This window comes from Budorcas taxicolor, chromosome 22, assembly GCF_023091745.1.
Source record: "Budorcas taxicolor isolate Tak-1 chromosome 22, Takin1.1, whole genome shotgun sequence".
In the NCBI taxonomy this organism is placed as follows: Eukaryota; Metazoa; Chordata; class Mammalia; order Artiodactyla; family Bovidae; genus Budorcas; species Budorcas taxicolor.
In genome coordinates, this window is record NC_068931.1 from 38449553 (window position 1) to 38465406 (window position 15854).

At 44.4% G+C, this 15854-nt stretch overlaps 1 protein-coding gene and 1 non-coding gene across 2 annotated transcripts in view; one reads left to right on the forward strand and one right to left on the reverse strand.

Annotated features, from left to right (window-relative positions):
* Positions 1-15854, reverse strand: part of DLGAP1 (DLG associated protein 1) — a 299073-nt gene that overhangs the window by 172697 nt on the left and 110522 nt on the right. The gene's annotated exons all lie outside the window — the stretch shown is intronic.
* LOC128067609 (small nucleolar RNA SNORA70) lies at positions 3642-3771 on the forward strand. The gene has a single exon (XR_008201419.1). It is a non-coding gene; the product is annotated as a small nucleolar RNA SNORA70 (small nucleolar RNA).

Here is a 15854-nt window from a genome sequence, read left to right on the forward strand (position 1 = left end):
AAAGAACTAGAGGATTAGACAGTGCATAAACAAAGCTCCCTTTAACAGATGCTGCTGTTGGGACAGCTAAGACTTGCCTACTGTCCTTCCCTTTCCCAACCCCTGAGGGGCCTTCCTCCCCTCTGGGTCTTTATTAGTTGGCTTTTGTCGCTCCTCTTCTGAAAAAGACACTTATTTTCTGTTCTGCTCTTTCCTATGCCCAGCGTCCACTTGGAGAAAAGAGTGAGTCTGTATTTCCAAGGAGACCTTCGCAGACCATCAGGCGAGTCAGTCCCGGGGAGCGCCTGCAGGGGGCGGTCGACACCGTGGAATGAGCAGACCGCGTTGGCTGCCCTAGGGGTCCCGGACCTGCTGCAGGACAGGCCTGGGAGATCAATATGCAAGAAAGGAAAATCCAAGGTAATCCGCTCAAATCAAGTTGTTAAATGTTTGCCTTTGGTGACCTCTAAGAATCAAAGGTGGTCGGGGGCCTGGAGTGATGGCGGGGGTGGGGGTTCATCTTTTCTAAGGCTCTCACTGCACAAATGTGCAGTTGAGGCTCAGAGGAGGCCTGTGGTGTAACCAGCGAATTAGCAGCACTGCTGATGCAAGAACTGAGGTTGACTAACAGCCTGGACCCTTTAAGAGATTCCCCGCGGCCCCTGTCTGTATTTATTTACAAGATAAATATCTAAAGTAAAAAGAACACTCTCCACTTCTGAGTTTTCATTTCTAGGAGTGAAGCTGAAAGTGGCGAAGCTTATTAGGGGGGAAATAGGCACTAATTTGAAATAAGATAGGATTATGAATACATTGCACTATCTGTTTATGTTATAACAGCCATAGGCTCTGATGGTGGAAACAGTTAATAAGCTTGCTTTTTTAAAAATCTAGCTGTATTGCCTGTTTTATTTACATATATTGAAACAAGGAGTCTTTTCTGGTGAATCACGCATTTATGGGATCATTTGGGAGTTCTGGTATTATTTTCACCTGCTCTTCTCTTTCTAAGCTCCACTGCAGAACAATTAATTTAGGTTCCCAGGGTATTTTCAAAAGCAAGCTGCTCAAAATGTGGTTCTAGGACCAGCATCACCTGGGAGCTTGTTACAAATGCAGAGTCCCAGGCCCACCTGAGGTTTATTGCATCCACGTGTCAGCGGGATTCCAGGCGATTCTTGACGTGCACTACAGCCTGGAGAGAACAGCTGTATCACTCCAGTACTACCTCGCAGAGCCCTTACTTCATTGTTCCTCAGGCTGACCTGGGCTCCTAGTCCTTAACCTGGGTGTTCCTGCCAAGAATGAGCATTCAGCATCTTCTGTTTAAAAGAAGAGCATCACTTGTGCTTTAAAATGAGGCGGAAAGAGTAATGGAGTGGAGTTTGTGGTGCGTTCCTGTGGATTCCTTAATGGGACTTTATTTTATGTGGAAGGGCACTGTGTTGATAGCTATATAAGAAAGGTTTAAAAGTCCTCATATGCAATTCATGGAAGCTAATAAACCAGTTTCTTGGTCGACTCTGGTCCTAGTACTTGACTCATTCCTAATGAGTTGGGGTCTGAACAGCCTCATAAACCCTGTCAGCTCCCCAGACAGAAGGACGCATGGCGAGGAAGCTGTGCTTGCACAGACCATAGCTTCTCATCATTTTTGTTTCTTCCCACCACCAAGTCTAGAGTTGTGTTCTCTATTCAACACGTGCCTAACTATCCTTGCCAGCAATAACACTACATAAATATTGAGTCGCCCCCGCCCCACCATGCATAAAGTGCTGTTGGATCAAAATGTTTTCCTAATTAGTTAAAATAGCTGATGTTGGACTGCTAGTCAGTGCAAGGGTGTAGGCCGAAGGGCATATTTAGATGAGTTTTTCTGATATCCCTGTTCTGTAGGTGAAATCACATATCCATTTGCTTCTTCATATATCTCCAGGGAGTTATCAATTTGGGAGACAAATGAGTTACTGCATTATAGTGCTGTCAGACTCAAGCATTTTGGATTTTGTGGAATTAAACTCATGCTGGCTTGTTTATCGTCTATGTCTAGAAAATTGATGATGTAAATGTTGGAATGCTTAAAAGGATACACTTTAGAAGTGTGGTTTAACACATGACTTCAAGTCTTGGAGTTTGAGTGCTGGAGAAGAAGCTTCCACAGAGTAGATTGGGGTTTTCCAGAACCATTCACATCCTCACTGGCCAGTTCCCCTGGCAGGCGGCTGCTGCCAGGTCCCTCCTTTGGGAGGCCTGGTTCTGTCTAGGCAGCCAGTGCCATCAGCTGGAGGGGGTACCTTAGAGACCAGGTGTGGATCACCAGGGTGCTTGTGGGCAGTGATGGAAGCAAGGTCCACTGTACCCTGTTGCGAATTTGAGAGAGACGGATGATACAGCTATGGATGAATAAGTTTCTTTTCTTTTCATCTTTATTTATTTCTGGCTGCACTGTGTCTTTGTTGCTGTGCATGGGTAGTTGTGGCGAGTGGGGGCTGCTCGCTAGCTGTGGTGTGAGGGCTTCTCACTGGGGTGGCTTCTCTTGTTGTGGAGCACAAGCTTTAGGTGTGCGGGCTTCGCGGGCTTCGGTACTTGCAGCGCTAGAGTTTCGACGTGCGACTCGAGAGCACGGGCTTAGCAGTTTTGCACAGGCTTAGCTGCCCCAGGGCAATGGAATTTTCCCAGACCAGGGATTGAAACATTGTCCCCTGTATTGGCAGGTGGATTCTTATCCACTGGAGCACCAGGGAAGTCCTATTTTAAAAATTTTTTAGAATTGAACTATAGTTGACTTACAATATTGTGTTAGTTTTAAGTGATTCAGTTATATGTATATATGTATTCCTTTTCAGATTATTTTCCATTATAAGTTATTATAAGATATTGAATATAGTTCTTTGTGCTGTATAGTAAATCCTTGTTGGTTATCTATTTTATATATATTGGTGCATATCTATAAATCCTCTACCCCTAATTTATCTCTCTCCCTCCCCTTTCCCCTTTGGTAACCATGTTTGTTCTCTATGTCTGTGAATCTGTGTCTGTTTTGTAAGTGAGTTGGTTTGTGTTATTTTCTAAGATTCCACATTGAATGAATAACATTTTCAACGTTCATTTTAAACTCAGGAGTGATATGGTACCACAAACAGATAATATCTGCAATGATGATGACATTTCACTATTAATTAAGATCTTCTATAATGATTATTTTAATGTGAGCTAGAAACATTTTTATGATGAAGATCAATGAAGAAAAAAATGTGAATAGAAAGTTCAGCCAAAGGTGAGTTTAAACAGAGCAGCCTACTTGAAGATATTTCTCTGTGTAGACTCTTGCCTTACAGGTCTTCTAATATTAGCTGATTAGGCATTAGCTGATTAGGCATTCCAGACACAAAAGTCACGTGAGAAAATGGTGAGACTCTCCTCTCAATCAACCCCAAACTGACTTTGATCAGGACTAGCATTTCTCCATCAAGGTAGGAATATTGCCATCGGAGGGACTGGGCACATACCAGATGCCATAAATGAGGTTGACATCTCCAACTACTAAGTCAGAAAGCTGAAAAAATATAGAATATCTCAACAGGCAAAAGTGCAGCGTCTTTGAATGGCATATGAAATTTCCATCAAAATGGCTTGATCTGGAAGGGTTTTATAAAAATAAACTGCTTTTCCAGCCCTGTACTCTTCTCCCCCTGGGAACCCAGTGGGCAGTGGCTGCAGACAGCAGCCTCCTCGATAGTGTATGCAGCCTGTTGTCTGTACAGGTTGCCCTAAGGGACCTTGGAGACAGCCCTTTCCAGTGGACATTCATGACTGGCATGCTCGCCCCAGTCTAGGCTCCAGACAGGTATGTGTGTTGCCTTTGGAAAGCCCCAAGGTGAAGTGGCCAGGGTCCACACCGGCCAAGTCTTTATGTCTATCTGCACCAACCTGCAGAACACGAGCATGTGACTGAGGCCCTCTGCAGGGCCAAGTTCAAGTTCCCTGGCCGCCAGAAGATCTGCATCTCCAAGAAGTGGGATTTACTAAGTTTCATGTGGATGAGTTTGAAAAAAACATGGTGGCAGGAAAGCGGCTCATCCCCAGTGACTGTGAGGTCAAATAATCCCTAGTGATGGCCCCCGGACAAATGACGGCTCTGCACTCGTGAGAGCCTCGGTGCCGTTCTCTCCTTAGTCACGCCCACCAGTGAATTCTACTTTCAGTATAAGTACAAAAACTGTTTGTTTTTTGTAAACAAACAAAAAAAGCTGCTGTCCTTTCTCTATGAATATGTTAAGGTTGATGTAACCCTACGTTCGGAGAAGGCCATGGCATCCCACTCCAGTACTCTTGCCTGGAAAATCCCATGGACGGAAAAGCCTGGTAGGCTACAGTCCATGGGGCTGCAAAGAGTCGGACACGACTGAGCGACCTCACTTTCACTTTTCATTTTCATGCATTGTAGAAGGAAATGGCAACCCACTCCAGTGTTCTTGCCTGGAGAATCCCAGGGACGGGGGAGCCTGGTGGGCTGTCGTCTATGGGGTCGCACAGAGTCGGTCACGACTGAGGCGACTTAGCAGCAGCAGCAGCAGCAGCAGCAACCCTACGTTTGTTCATAAACGTATAATAATTATAAATGCTGGAAAGAAGACACATACACACACCTCTCTTTGTGGAGGCTTTTGTGTGTCATCTGTTAAAAATTATCTGTGCATTTAGTTTGTCCCTTGGAGTGCAAGAAGATCAAACCAGTCAATCCTAAAGGAATCAGTCCTAAATATTCATTGGAAGGACTGATGCTGAAGTGGAAGCTCCAATACTTTGGGCACCTGATGCAAAGAGCTTACTCATTGGAAAAGACCCTGAGTCTGGGAAAGACTGAAGGCAGGAGAAGGGGATGACAGAGGATGAGATGGTTGGATGGCATCACCAACTCGATGGACATGAGTATGAGCAAGCTCTGGGAGTTGGTGATGGACAGGGAAGCCTGGCATGCTGCAGTCCATGGGGGTCACAGAAAGTTGGACATGACTGAGGGGCTGAACTGAACTTAGTTTGTCCATTTGTCCTAAAGTTTTGAGCTAGAATTGCAAAAGACATTAGTTATTCAATTTAACACAGGCTTAAAATTGTCAAAGCATTCGGTTTTCTACTAAGTCTCTCTCTCTCTATCAGGAAAGGGTATTTTCCTGTCGAATGATACTGACAATGAAAAAACCTTATCAGGCCCATGAAGTCTCCTTGAAACACAAAGAATCTCTTCTGGGTGGAGAACGGCCTATGTAGGTAGCCCTGAATGATCTAGCTTTTGAAAGGGCAGCAGAGGGCCACCTGACTGTTAAGACTCAGGCTCCAGAGGAAGCTCCTCCAAACTGGTCCTCTTTGGCACCTCCCCACAGATTCCAGGCTACCACCGCGGGTGCCAGATGCTACGTCTCTCCCTTTGGCTTGTTGCCTAGTGACAGGTGCCACATGCTCTTCCCTCCCTGTTGTCACGACCACAACATGATGGAGAAGCTGTATAGTCCCGCTCATAATCAGTGGGCTGATTGAGTAGGTCGTTTATCCAAATTCATTTACTTATTTAACAATTATGTATCGAGTACCTGTTAGGTATCAGGTACCACGCTAGGTGCTAGGATAGTAGGGAATAAGTTAATCTAATTCTTGCCCTCAAGGTGCTTATAATTTAGGGGCCTGGGGGGAGCACAAGCCTGAGCACAAAACAAACAAACAAGGGGAGAAGTCTAATAAAAGTCCCTATGACATGTACTATGAAAGATATAGTACATAGTGTCCTGGAGGCTCCCATGGACAGAGAAGCCTGGCAGGCTGTGGTCCATAGGGTCATAAAGAGACATGACTGAAGCAACTTAGCGTAAAGGATATAAGTGAAGGCTGAGACAGGAAATAGATGGAGAGTCTGTGGATTCCTGGCTTGAGTGACCGGGTAGGGTGATCACCATGGACGGAGCACTGAGCTGGAGTGAAGGGGAGGGGAAAGTGTCCTGAGGTGGGTGTGCCTCCCTCTGCTGCAGGGAGGGAAGCATGGCCCGAGGGGAGGAAACAGCGGAGACTCACAGGAGAGGGCATCAGAGAGGAGAGGGCTGTGTGTGTGTGTTCTGGGAGAGGAGTCCAGGCTGGAGGATGTCAGGTCATCACACCTCTTAAAGCTTCCAGTGACCCACTGGGGGTAAGGTCATGGGCAAAGTATTGGTATTTAAAATAAACATGCCTTTGCTCTAAAAAATGATAACATGGAAGCTGATGGTTTAAGTAGTTTACCCAAAGGTCACTTTCCTAATTCCCTGGTGAGTGTTTTTCATGGTAAATGATGTTCCCTCTCATATTTCTGCTGATTTCAAAGAAATCATGCTGATTCATTACCTAAAAGTAATCTCACCTGGGGGTCAGATATTAATCTTTGCCCCAATATGATTTCTTTCTGCCTGTTGGCAGCCATCCCTGCAGAGAGCCTGGCAGAGTAAACCTTGCTCAGCATTGACACTTGGCTGGGAGTTGGCAGGAGGGTGAAGGGCTGCGCAGGTGTCCTGAGAGGCTGCCGGACTTGCGTATGTGAAACTAGACTTTGATTCCATTTCGAAGTTATTCATTGCTTATTTAGTATGTAGTGCCGAAGTGCCAGGAGTCCTTAATGAAGAAAGCAAATGGTCAGAAGACCTAAATAGATGTTTTTCCAAAGAAGACATACAGATGGCCAACAGGCACATAAAAAGATGCTCAATGTTGCTAATTATTAGAGAATCAAATCAAAACTACAATGAACTACCACCTCACACTAGTCAGAACAAATCTACAATGAGGTATGACCTCACACTGGTCAGAATGGCCATCATCAAAAAGTCTACACATTTTAAATGGCACTCACATTTAAAAAGTAATATTTATGCGATTTCTCGTCATACAGATCTGAGGTTCACTGTGTGTTTTTCCATCCTGGGGGGTACTCAGGGTGGAATTGACTTTCCACTTCCACAGTATCTTCTTTTTTTTGAGGTATCTCCATACTGTTCTCCATAGTGGCTGCACCAATTTACACTCCTACCATCAGTGAAGGAGGGTTCCCTTTTTTCCACATCTTATCCAGCATTTGTTATTTGTAGACTTTTTGATGATAGTCATTCTGACCTGTGTGAGGTCGTACCTCATTGTAATTTTGATTTGCATTTCTCTAATAATTAGCGATGCTGAGCATCTTTTCATGTGCCTGTTGGCCATTTGTCTGTCTTCTTTGGAGAAACGTCTCTTTAGATCCTCTGCCCACTTTTTGATTGGGTCTTTTTGTTGTTACTGGGTTGTGTGAGCTGTTTGGAAATTAAGCCATTGTTGGTTACATCATTGGCAAATATTTTCTCTCATTTGTAGATTGTCTTTTCATTTTTTTTTTTTTTATGGTTTCCTTTGCTGTGCAAAAGCTTATAAGTTTGTTTAGGTCCCCATTTGTTTTTTCTTTTTTTCAGTTCAGTTCAGTCACTCAGTCGTGTCAGACTCTTTGTGACCCCATGAATTGCAGCATGCCAGGTCTCCCTGTCCATCACCAACTCCTGGAGTTCACTCAAACTCATGTCCATCGAGTTGGTGATGCCATCCAGCCATCTCATCCTCTGTTGTCCCCTTCTCCTCCTGCCCCCAATCCCTCCCAGCATCAGGGTCTTTTCTAATAAGTCAACTCTTTGCATGAGGTGGCCAAAGTATTGGAGTTTCAGCTTTAGCATCAGTCCTTCCAATGAACACCCAGGGCTGATCTCCTTCAGGATGGACTGGTTGGATCTCCTTGCAGTCCAAGGGATTCTCAAGAGTCTTCTCCAACACCACAGTTCAAAAGCATCAATTCTTCAGTGCTCAGCTTTCTTCACAGTCCAACTCTCACATCCATACAAGACCACTGGAAAAACCATAGCCTTGACTAGACGGACCTTTGTTGGCAAAGTAATGTCTCTTGTTTTTTTTAATTTATTTATTTTAATTGGAGGCTAATTACTTTACAATATTGTGGTGGCTTTTACTATATATTGACATGAAACAGCCATGGATGTTCCCACCTTGCTCCCCACCCCATCCCTCTGGGTTGTCCCAGAGCACCAGCTTTGCGCACCCTGCTTTGTGCATCTAATTTGCACTGGTCATCTATTTTACACATGGTAATATACATCTTTCAGTGCTATTCTCTTATTTTTGCTTTTATTTCTATTGCCTTGGGAGAGTGACCTGAAAAAACATTGGTACAGATTTATGTCAGATAGTGTTTTGCCTATGTTCTCTTCTAGGAGTTGTATGGTGTCATGAAAGTGAAAGTGTTAGTCACTCAGCCGTGTCTGACTCTGCAACCCCGTGGACTGTAGCCCTCCAGGCTTCTCTGTCCATGGGATTCTCCAGGGAAGAATACTGGTGTGGGTTGCCATTCCCTTCTCTAGGGGATCTTCCTGACCCAGAAATCGAACCTGGGTCTCCTGCATTCCAGGCGGATTCTTTACCATCTTAGCCACAAGGGAAGCCCTTATGCCATAGAACTATAGTGTCATGGTTCTAGACTATTTTAAGGTGGAGGCCCAACTTTGTAGCGAAGAGTGCTCTGAATCTGGAGCTAGATTATGAGATAGTCATAGCATAAAAAACCCAGAATAGTCCATCTTAAGTCATCTGCCCTCTTAATGAAGCAAGAAGCTGGGAGAGGTCAAAAAAAGAAAAAAAAAAAGATAATGTCAGATATGACATGATCTCTCCTGATAAGTTTAATTGCAGTCAGAACTGAAACAATGAATTTGTGGGTTCTTGCCCAGAAATAAAGAGAACTAATTGAGATCATCAGAAGTGTCATCTTAAGGGACTTCCCCGGAGGTCCAGTGGTTAAGACTCTGAGCTTCCAATGCTAGAATGCTAGGGGCATGGGTTTGATCACTGGTCAGTGAACTAAGATCTCACATATTGCTGCTGTAGCAAAAAAAAAAAAAAAAAAGCACTAAACCAAACCAATCAAGCCATGAAAAGCTAGATGGAACCTTAAATACATGTTACAAAGTGAAGGGAGCCAACTGGAAAAGGCTACATACTGTATGATTCCAACTCTGTGACATTCTGGACAAGGCAAAACTACGGAGACAGTGAAAAGATCCTTGGTGACTAGGGTTTGAGGGGAGGGAGGGATGAAGGGGCAGAGCACAGAGGATTTCTAGGGCTCAGAAGCTGTTCTGACATGACAGAGGTGGATTATTGTAATTTTGTCACAAATCATAGAATGTGCAAAGGAGTGAACTGTAATGTAAACTATGGGCTTTGGGTGATACTGGCATGTCAGTGTAGGTTTATCAGTTGTCACAAATGTACCTCTTTGGTGGGGGGTGTTGATAACGGGAGAGTCTGTGCATGTGGAAGCAGGGAGTGTAATGGAAATCTCTACTTTCCACTCAATTTTGCTGTAAACATAAAATTACTCTAAAAAGATAAAATCTACTTTGAAAAACGAAAAGGGTGAGAAAGCCTGGAAATGAGATCATTGTGTTCTAAGCCCTGGCAAAGATCACTGATGGTCAAACTAGCTGATGAGAGAACCTCGGGCAGGTGGGCCGAGTCGATCAAGAAGCACTTCTGTTCTCTCTCCATTATACCAATCATGCAAGTTTATTTGTTCATTCAACAAAATGCATTGCCTTCTGGCTGTGTGCCAGGTACTGTGCTTGAGCCTGTGATATATAAAGAAGTCCTTGGCCTAAGGAAGCCCATAGCCATCAGAGGAAACAGACAAGTTGGACAATAAAAGTCTTGGATTATAGGGACTTCCATGGTGGTCAAGTGATGAATACATTGTTCTTCCACTGCAGCAGGTGTGGGTTTGATCCCTGGTTGGGGAACTAAGATCCTGTGTGCTGTGCCGTGCAGCAAACCAACACTCACACACACGCGTGGTATGATTCCATCGCTCAGTCCTGTCCGACTCTTTGTGACCGCATGGACTGTACCCGCCAGGATCCTCTGTCCATGGGCTTTCCCAGGCAAGAACACTGGAGTGGGTTGTCATTTCCTCTTCCCGAGGATCTTCCTGACTCGGGGATTGAACCCGAGTCTCCTGTGGCTCCTGCATTGCCAGCGGATTCTCCACTTTCTCAGCCTCGGATGATAAATATCAGGATAAAGATTTCCACCAGAAATTATTAAGCTGGGTCTCTAGTACAATTCTATCCTGACAATTTGGATGGATGATTCCAGCTCTCCTGTTTACTTTCAGATTAGAAGATTAGAGGTGAAGGTCAGATCTGATGGTCCACGTTCTTATGTAACTAACTGTAGATCTCTTGAATAACTTCTTCCCCTGATAAAAATATCTAGCCAAATTCATTTCAATTGATTGGTAAATATTATTTGTTTTTAACTGATATTACATGCTATATATTAGTAAATAGATTCCACTTGGTTCTGGGAATACCAGAGGCTGGTTCTACATTAATGCAAGCAAATTAAAGAGGAAAATAGATTCACAATGCTAATAATTCTGTGTAGCTTGACAGTCAGATGTTAGAAGCTATAAATTGCCAAGTTAAAAAGTAACAAAAAGAACCAAAATACATTTTTCTGTTATTGGGAATCCAAGCTGAGAAAGAAGACTTCTTTCTACCCCCAAATTAGGGCTGCTTGCCTCCCACCCCCCACCCCCATCTCCTAGCAGCTGGTACCCCACCTCCACCCTCCTACTATCAGAAATAATTTTCAGCAGCTGTCTGAGGAAAGTTCTGCAGCCATTGCCAAATCTGGGGCTCAGTTGCGTCCATACGCTGTTCCTGTAACTCTATGCCAGTATCTTCCTATGAGCGTGTGATCAGGTACAAGCAGCTCAGATCTCCCATGTGAACCTTAATGAAAACCAGGGCCATGTTCAATCTGCCAGGCACCCAAAGCCTCATCTTCCTTTTCCTCCTTGTGACAAGGTAACTGATCAGGAAGAATATGTAAGGGTCAGTGATAGGATTTGCGGTAATTGCAGGTTCTTAGAAGCAAGAGTTCTGAGAAGTCATTTGTGGTCTCATTGTTATCTGGAATGTCATGGAATGTCGGTGATGTCGCCTGTTTGAGGCTCACTTAGGCGTCTCTATCTGCGATGCTGTCCCCTCTTAGAAGAGCAGGCCTGCCAACTGCCACTTTTCCTCGCTGCTGGCAGGAACGCTCCTCATTAAAGGGATGGTGGCTGTGGGCCAATCATTCCATTCTTTCTACTTGGCCCAACTTCTTAAACTGTTTTTGGAATCAACTGAGAGATTAGCATTGAAACATATATGTTACCGTACATAAAACAGCTAGTGGGAAGCTGATATATAACAGAGGGAGCTCAATCCCGGGGCTCTGTGATGACCTAGAGGGGTGGGATGGGCTAGGGGGCGGGAGGGAGGTTTAAGAGGGAGGGGATATATCTATACAGATCGCTGACTCACGTTACTGTATGGCAGAAACTAACACAACATTGTAAAGCTATTATCCTCCAATTAGAAATGAATTAAAAGCCAAAGAAAGAAATATAATAAAGAAAAATTCATTAAAAAACTGTTCTATTGGAATACAACATATATGCAAAAAAGCATATAAGTTTACAACTGGTTGCTGTGTACTCTCAGTCACGTCCCGACTCTTTGCGACCCCACGGGGTGTAGCCTGCCAGGCTCCTCTGTCTATGCGACTTTCCAGGCAAGAATACTGGGGTGGGTTGCCATTGCCTTGTCCCAAGGAGCCTCCCCCACCCCACCCCCATCAAGGAAGAGAACGTGATGAGTGTCCCAGAGGCTCACTGCCAATCCCCATCTCCTCTCTTCCCCAAAGGTTCCTGCCCTCCTCGCATTTCACACCCTGGATTTGTTCAGCTTGCTTTTAACTCAGATAAGTGGGGTCATAAAGGGTGTGTCCTTTTGTGTGTCTGGGTCCTTCACGCAACATGGTGTGCATGAGAGTCGTCCTAGTTGTTTGGCACAGCTGTTGCCTAACTGGTATAAGTGCTCCATTGTCTGCCTGTCCTCTCATTTATTTATCTGTCGACGGACATTTGTACTTTGGGGCTGTTAAAAGTATACCGCTATGAATTATTTGTATGTCTTGGTGGCATGGGCTTGCATTTCGGTTGTGTATATATATTATACACTGGGTTGTAATAGTTACTGTAATGACTGGCTCACAAGCTTTGCCTTTTAGGGGAAGGAACAGTTCACCCTGGGCCCCAAGAACCCCTGCATGTCTTTCCCAAGGGTGCAGACGTCAAGCCACATCCATCCCTGACACTGAGCAGTTCCTGTAGCAGTCCACACAGACAAGACAGGTCCAGGCGAGCATGGTGTGCTTACTGCCTGCCCCTCAGGGGAAACAGGGGGCTGGCTTGTTTGCTGCCTCCTTCCAAAGGTGCTGAGCCCTGGGTCCCACGCCCCTCAAATGCAGAGCAACCTGCCGAGTGACCAGCTTTCATCTGGACCCACCACGTTGCCCAGTGGGCTCGGGAGGCACGGGAGCCAGCATGACCATTTGATGTTCCTGCTGGTTGCTGTGCTGCGGGTAAGAAACTGTGTTGCTAGTGATTTTCCACATCTCAGAGACCACTTCTGGCTACTGTGGGGTGTGGCAGCCCTGCTCTGCTCATTACCCGGGCATCTCCTTTGGGGTCTTATTATCCCTTGCTTGTCTATGAGGCTGGGGTTCTTTCCTGATAGAGCTCATCAACTGTAGTGGGTGATGCTAATCATTGCCCAAAGTAGTGTGTGAGATTTCTTGTTCTTCTGACCCCCTGTTTTTAAAAACAGAAGTATAGTTAATTTACAATACTGTGTTACTTTCAAGTGTATACAGGCAATTCAGATATCTGTATCTAACGATATGTATGTGTGTGAATGTGTGCTAATTCTGTTGTGTCCAGCTCTTTGCGACCCTATGGACTGTAGTCCGCCAGGCTCCTCTGTCCGTGGGATTCTCCAGGCAAGAATACAGGAGGGTTGCCATGCCCTCCCCTAGGGGATCTTCCTGACCAACTATATGTGTGTGTGTGTGTGAGTATAAAATTCAGATTATTTCCCATTACACGTTATTAGAAGATATTGAGTAGCTCCTTGTTTACCTATTTTATATGTAATAGTGTGTATATATTAATCCCAAAGTCCTAATTCATATCTCCCTTCCCCCTCACTATTCCTTTTGGTAACTAGTAAGTTTGTTTTCTATGCCTGTGACTCTATTTCAGTTTTTAGATAAGTTCATTTGTATCATTTTTTTAGACTCCATATCTAAGTGATATCATATGGTATTTCTCTTTCTGACTCATTTCATTTAGGATGATAATCTCTAGGTCCATCCATGTTGCCGCAGATGGCATTATTTTTTTCTTTTTTATGACTAACAGTACATTGTGTATATATACCACGTCTTTATCCATTCATCTGTTGGTGGGTATTTAGATTGCTTCTGTGTCTTGGCTATTGTATATAGTTGACCCAAAATTTTAAGACTTTTCTATCACTCGTATTTTACTGATGATTGTATGTGTAATACTTTGATATTATCAAATAGGATAATTCTGACAGCTCTGTGAGGTCAGCATTATTTTAGAGATTAGGGCACTGAAGACAGAGGGTTAAGGGACACATTTGGTTTTATACAACTATGACCACGACAGTAACCATCACATATAAACGAGTAGTTACCTATTGCCTATCAGCCCCTGTGTTGGGCGCTTTATATCTGAGTCATTCATAACAATGCTCCAACATAGGTATTAGAGTTATTCCCAGTGACCAGCTCAATGAATCGACATGCAGTGAAGTGAATTCACACGTCCACAGTCACACAGTTGTTGGCAGAGCTTTCAAGGTTTGAATCCAGGGTGAGCCTGACCTCTGGCCATCACACTCCTGGTCTAGATCTGGTACATACTTGAACCCACATTCTCAGAACCCAGAGCTGGTGCTCAGTTCACCACCCATTTTGCTGACCCCAAACCTCCAACAACCATCACCCTGTTTGTCTTTCCTACTAGTGCACAATTTAATGACCAGTGATGAGGCAGAGTGAAAAGAGAGGCATCTGTGCGAAGTTGCTTCAGTCGTGTCTGACTCCTTGTGACTCTATGGACTGTAGCCCACCAGGCTTCTCTGTCCATGGGATTCTCCAGGCAAGAATACTGGAGTGGGTTGCCATGCCCTCCTCCAGGGGATCTTCCCAACCCTGGAATCGAACCTGCGTCTCTTGCATCTCCTGCATTAGCAGGCAGGTTCTTTATGACTAATACCACCTGGGAAACCCAAAAAGAGAGGGAGGAGAATGGAAAGTTTGTCTCATTCCTGTACCAGATCATCAGCTTCTGGATAACAGATCGTTCCCTGCATATATTAATAAAATTACATTCAAAGGGGAATGCAAATCCCTGGAAATTGAGAAGAGTATGTGTGGCTAATTTTAAAGGAAAAGTTAATTTTGCTTTTGAAGGTTCTCCCTCTCATCACCACCATCTGGAGCTCTCTGTCTCCAGGGAACTCAGTTCTAGAAGGTCAGGAGGGGTGCATAGTAATGCCTCTGTGTTAGCAGAGTCCAGAGGAAATGAATGCTCAGAAATTCACCGGTCTTGCGGTTTTTGGTCTCACTGTGCTCCAGTGGCCTCAGCCTGCCCTCCCGGAGGAGCAAACACATGATTAACTTCACACCCAATTCTTGGCTTCTTTGCTTCAGGACCTTGGCCACTCTTGGGGCTAAGCTGACTCTCCATCATAACCTAAAAGTGAAAGTGCTATTCTAACTTACCGCCCCCCTCCCCTGCCTCACTGCCAGCATGTTTCTTTGGCGACATCACACTATTTCTCTAACCCTGAATATGATAAAGGGGGAGATTATGTAACATTTGCTTACTTGCCATTTTAAGAAGCCAATTCAAAGAGATCCTTGGGAAAATTATTTTAAATGCATGTTTTATAAGATCACTTTCTACAGTTTAAAAACCTGTATGGTTTTTCAATGATGGTTCAAAGTTTCTCTTTAAATATCCATCCATATATGGGACTGGGTATTGGCAGAGTGGGAGTAGGGATTTTACATGGATGTTCAGTGGGAAATTCTGAAATACTCCTCAGCGACCGGGGGCTTCTCACCAAATAATGTGCTCAGTCTTTCAGTCGTATCTGACTCTTTGTGGCCCCATGGACTCGAGCCCACCAGGCTCCTCTGTCCACGGGATTCTCCAGGCAAGAGTACCAGAGCGGGTAGCCATTCCCTTCTTCAGGGGATCTTCCTGACCCAGGGATTGAACCTGCATCTCTTGTGTCTCCTGCATTGGCAGGTGGATTCTTTACCACTAGTGCCACCTGAGAAGACCTCTCATGGGGTTGGAGGGGGGATTTTAATACCAACTTCCAAAGTGATCACTTCAGAAATAAACTAAAGGGAATATGATGAAGAAGAAAAAGTAGATAATTTCATAAAAATGGAGGTGGTGGAAAATCTGCGTATGTGGCTGGGGGAGGGGTGTACAGGGGTATACATGCTTGTATCATAAAACAAATCCCCTCGAGTCCTGTTGGTTATTGTTTCATATCGAAAGTAAGGGAAAGAAAGCAATTTTCAGCATTTGTACTTGGGATTGTTTATACAACATTGTTAGGGTCATCTAGTCTTGGAAAAAACATACGAACAACAACAACAACAAAAAAAACAGAGAGATGTAAATGTCACCTCAAGAGTGTCTGGGGTAGAGCCTTCTGTTTTGGTTCTGAAAGGTATTTCAAATCTGTGCTGCGTTTGAGTGGATCCACAAGATCAGGTCAGAAAAATGCCTTGCATTTGATGTTAAATACTGTTTCTTTCGATAGAATAGAACAATTCAGCCAACAATAGTTGGTCCTTTGACCCCCTGGGTATGAAAG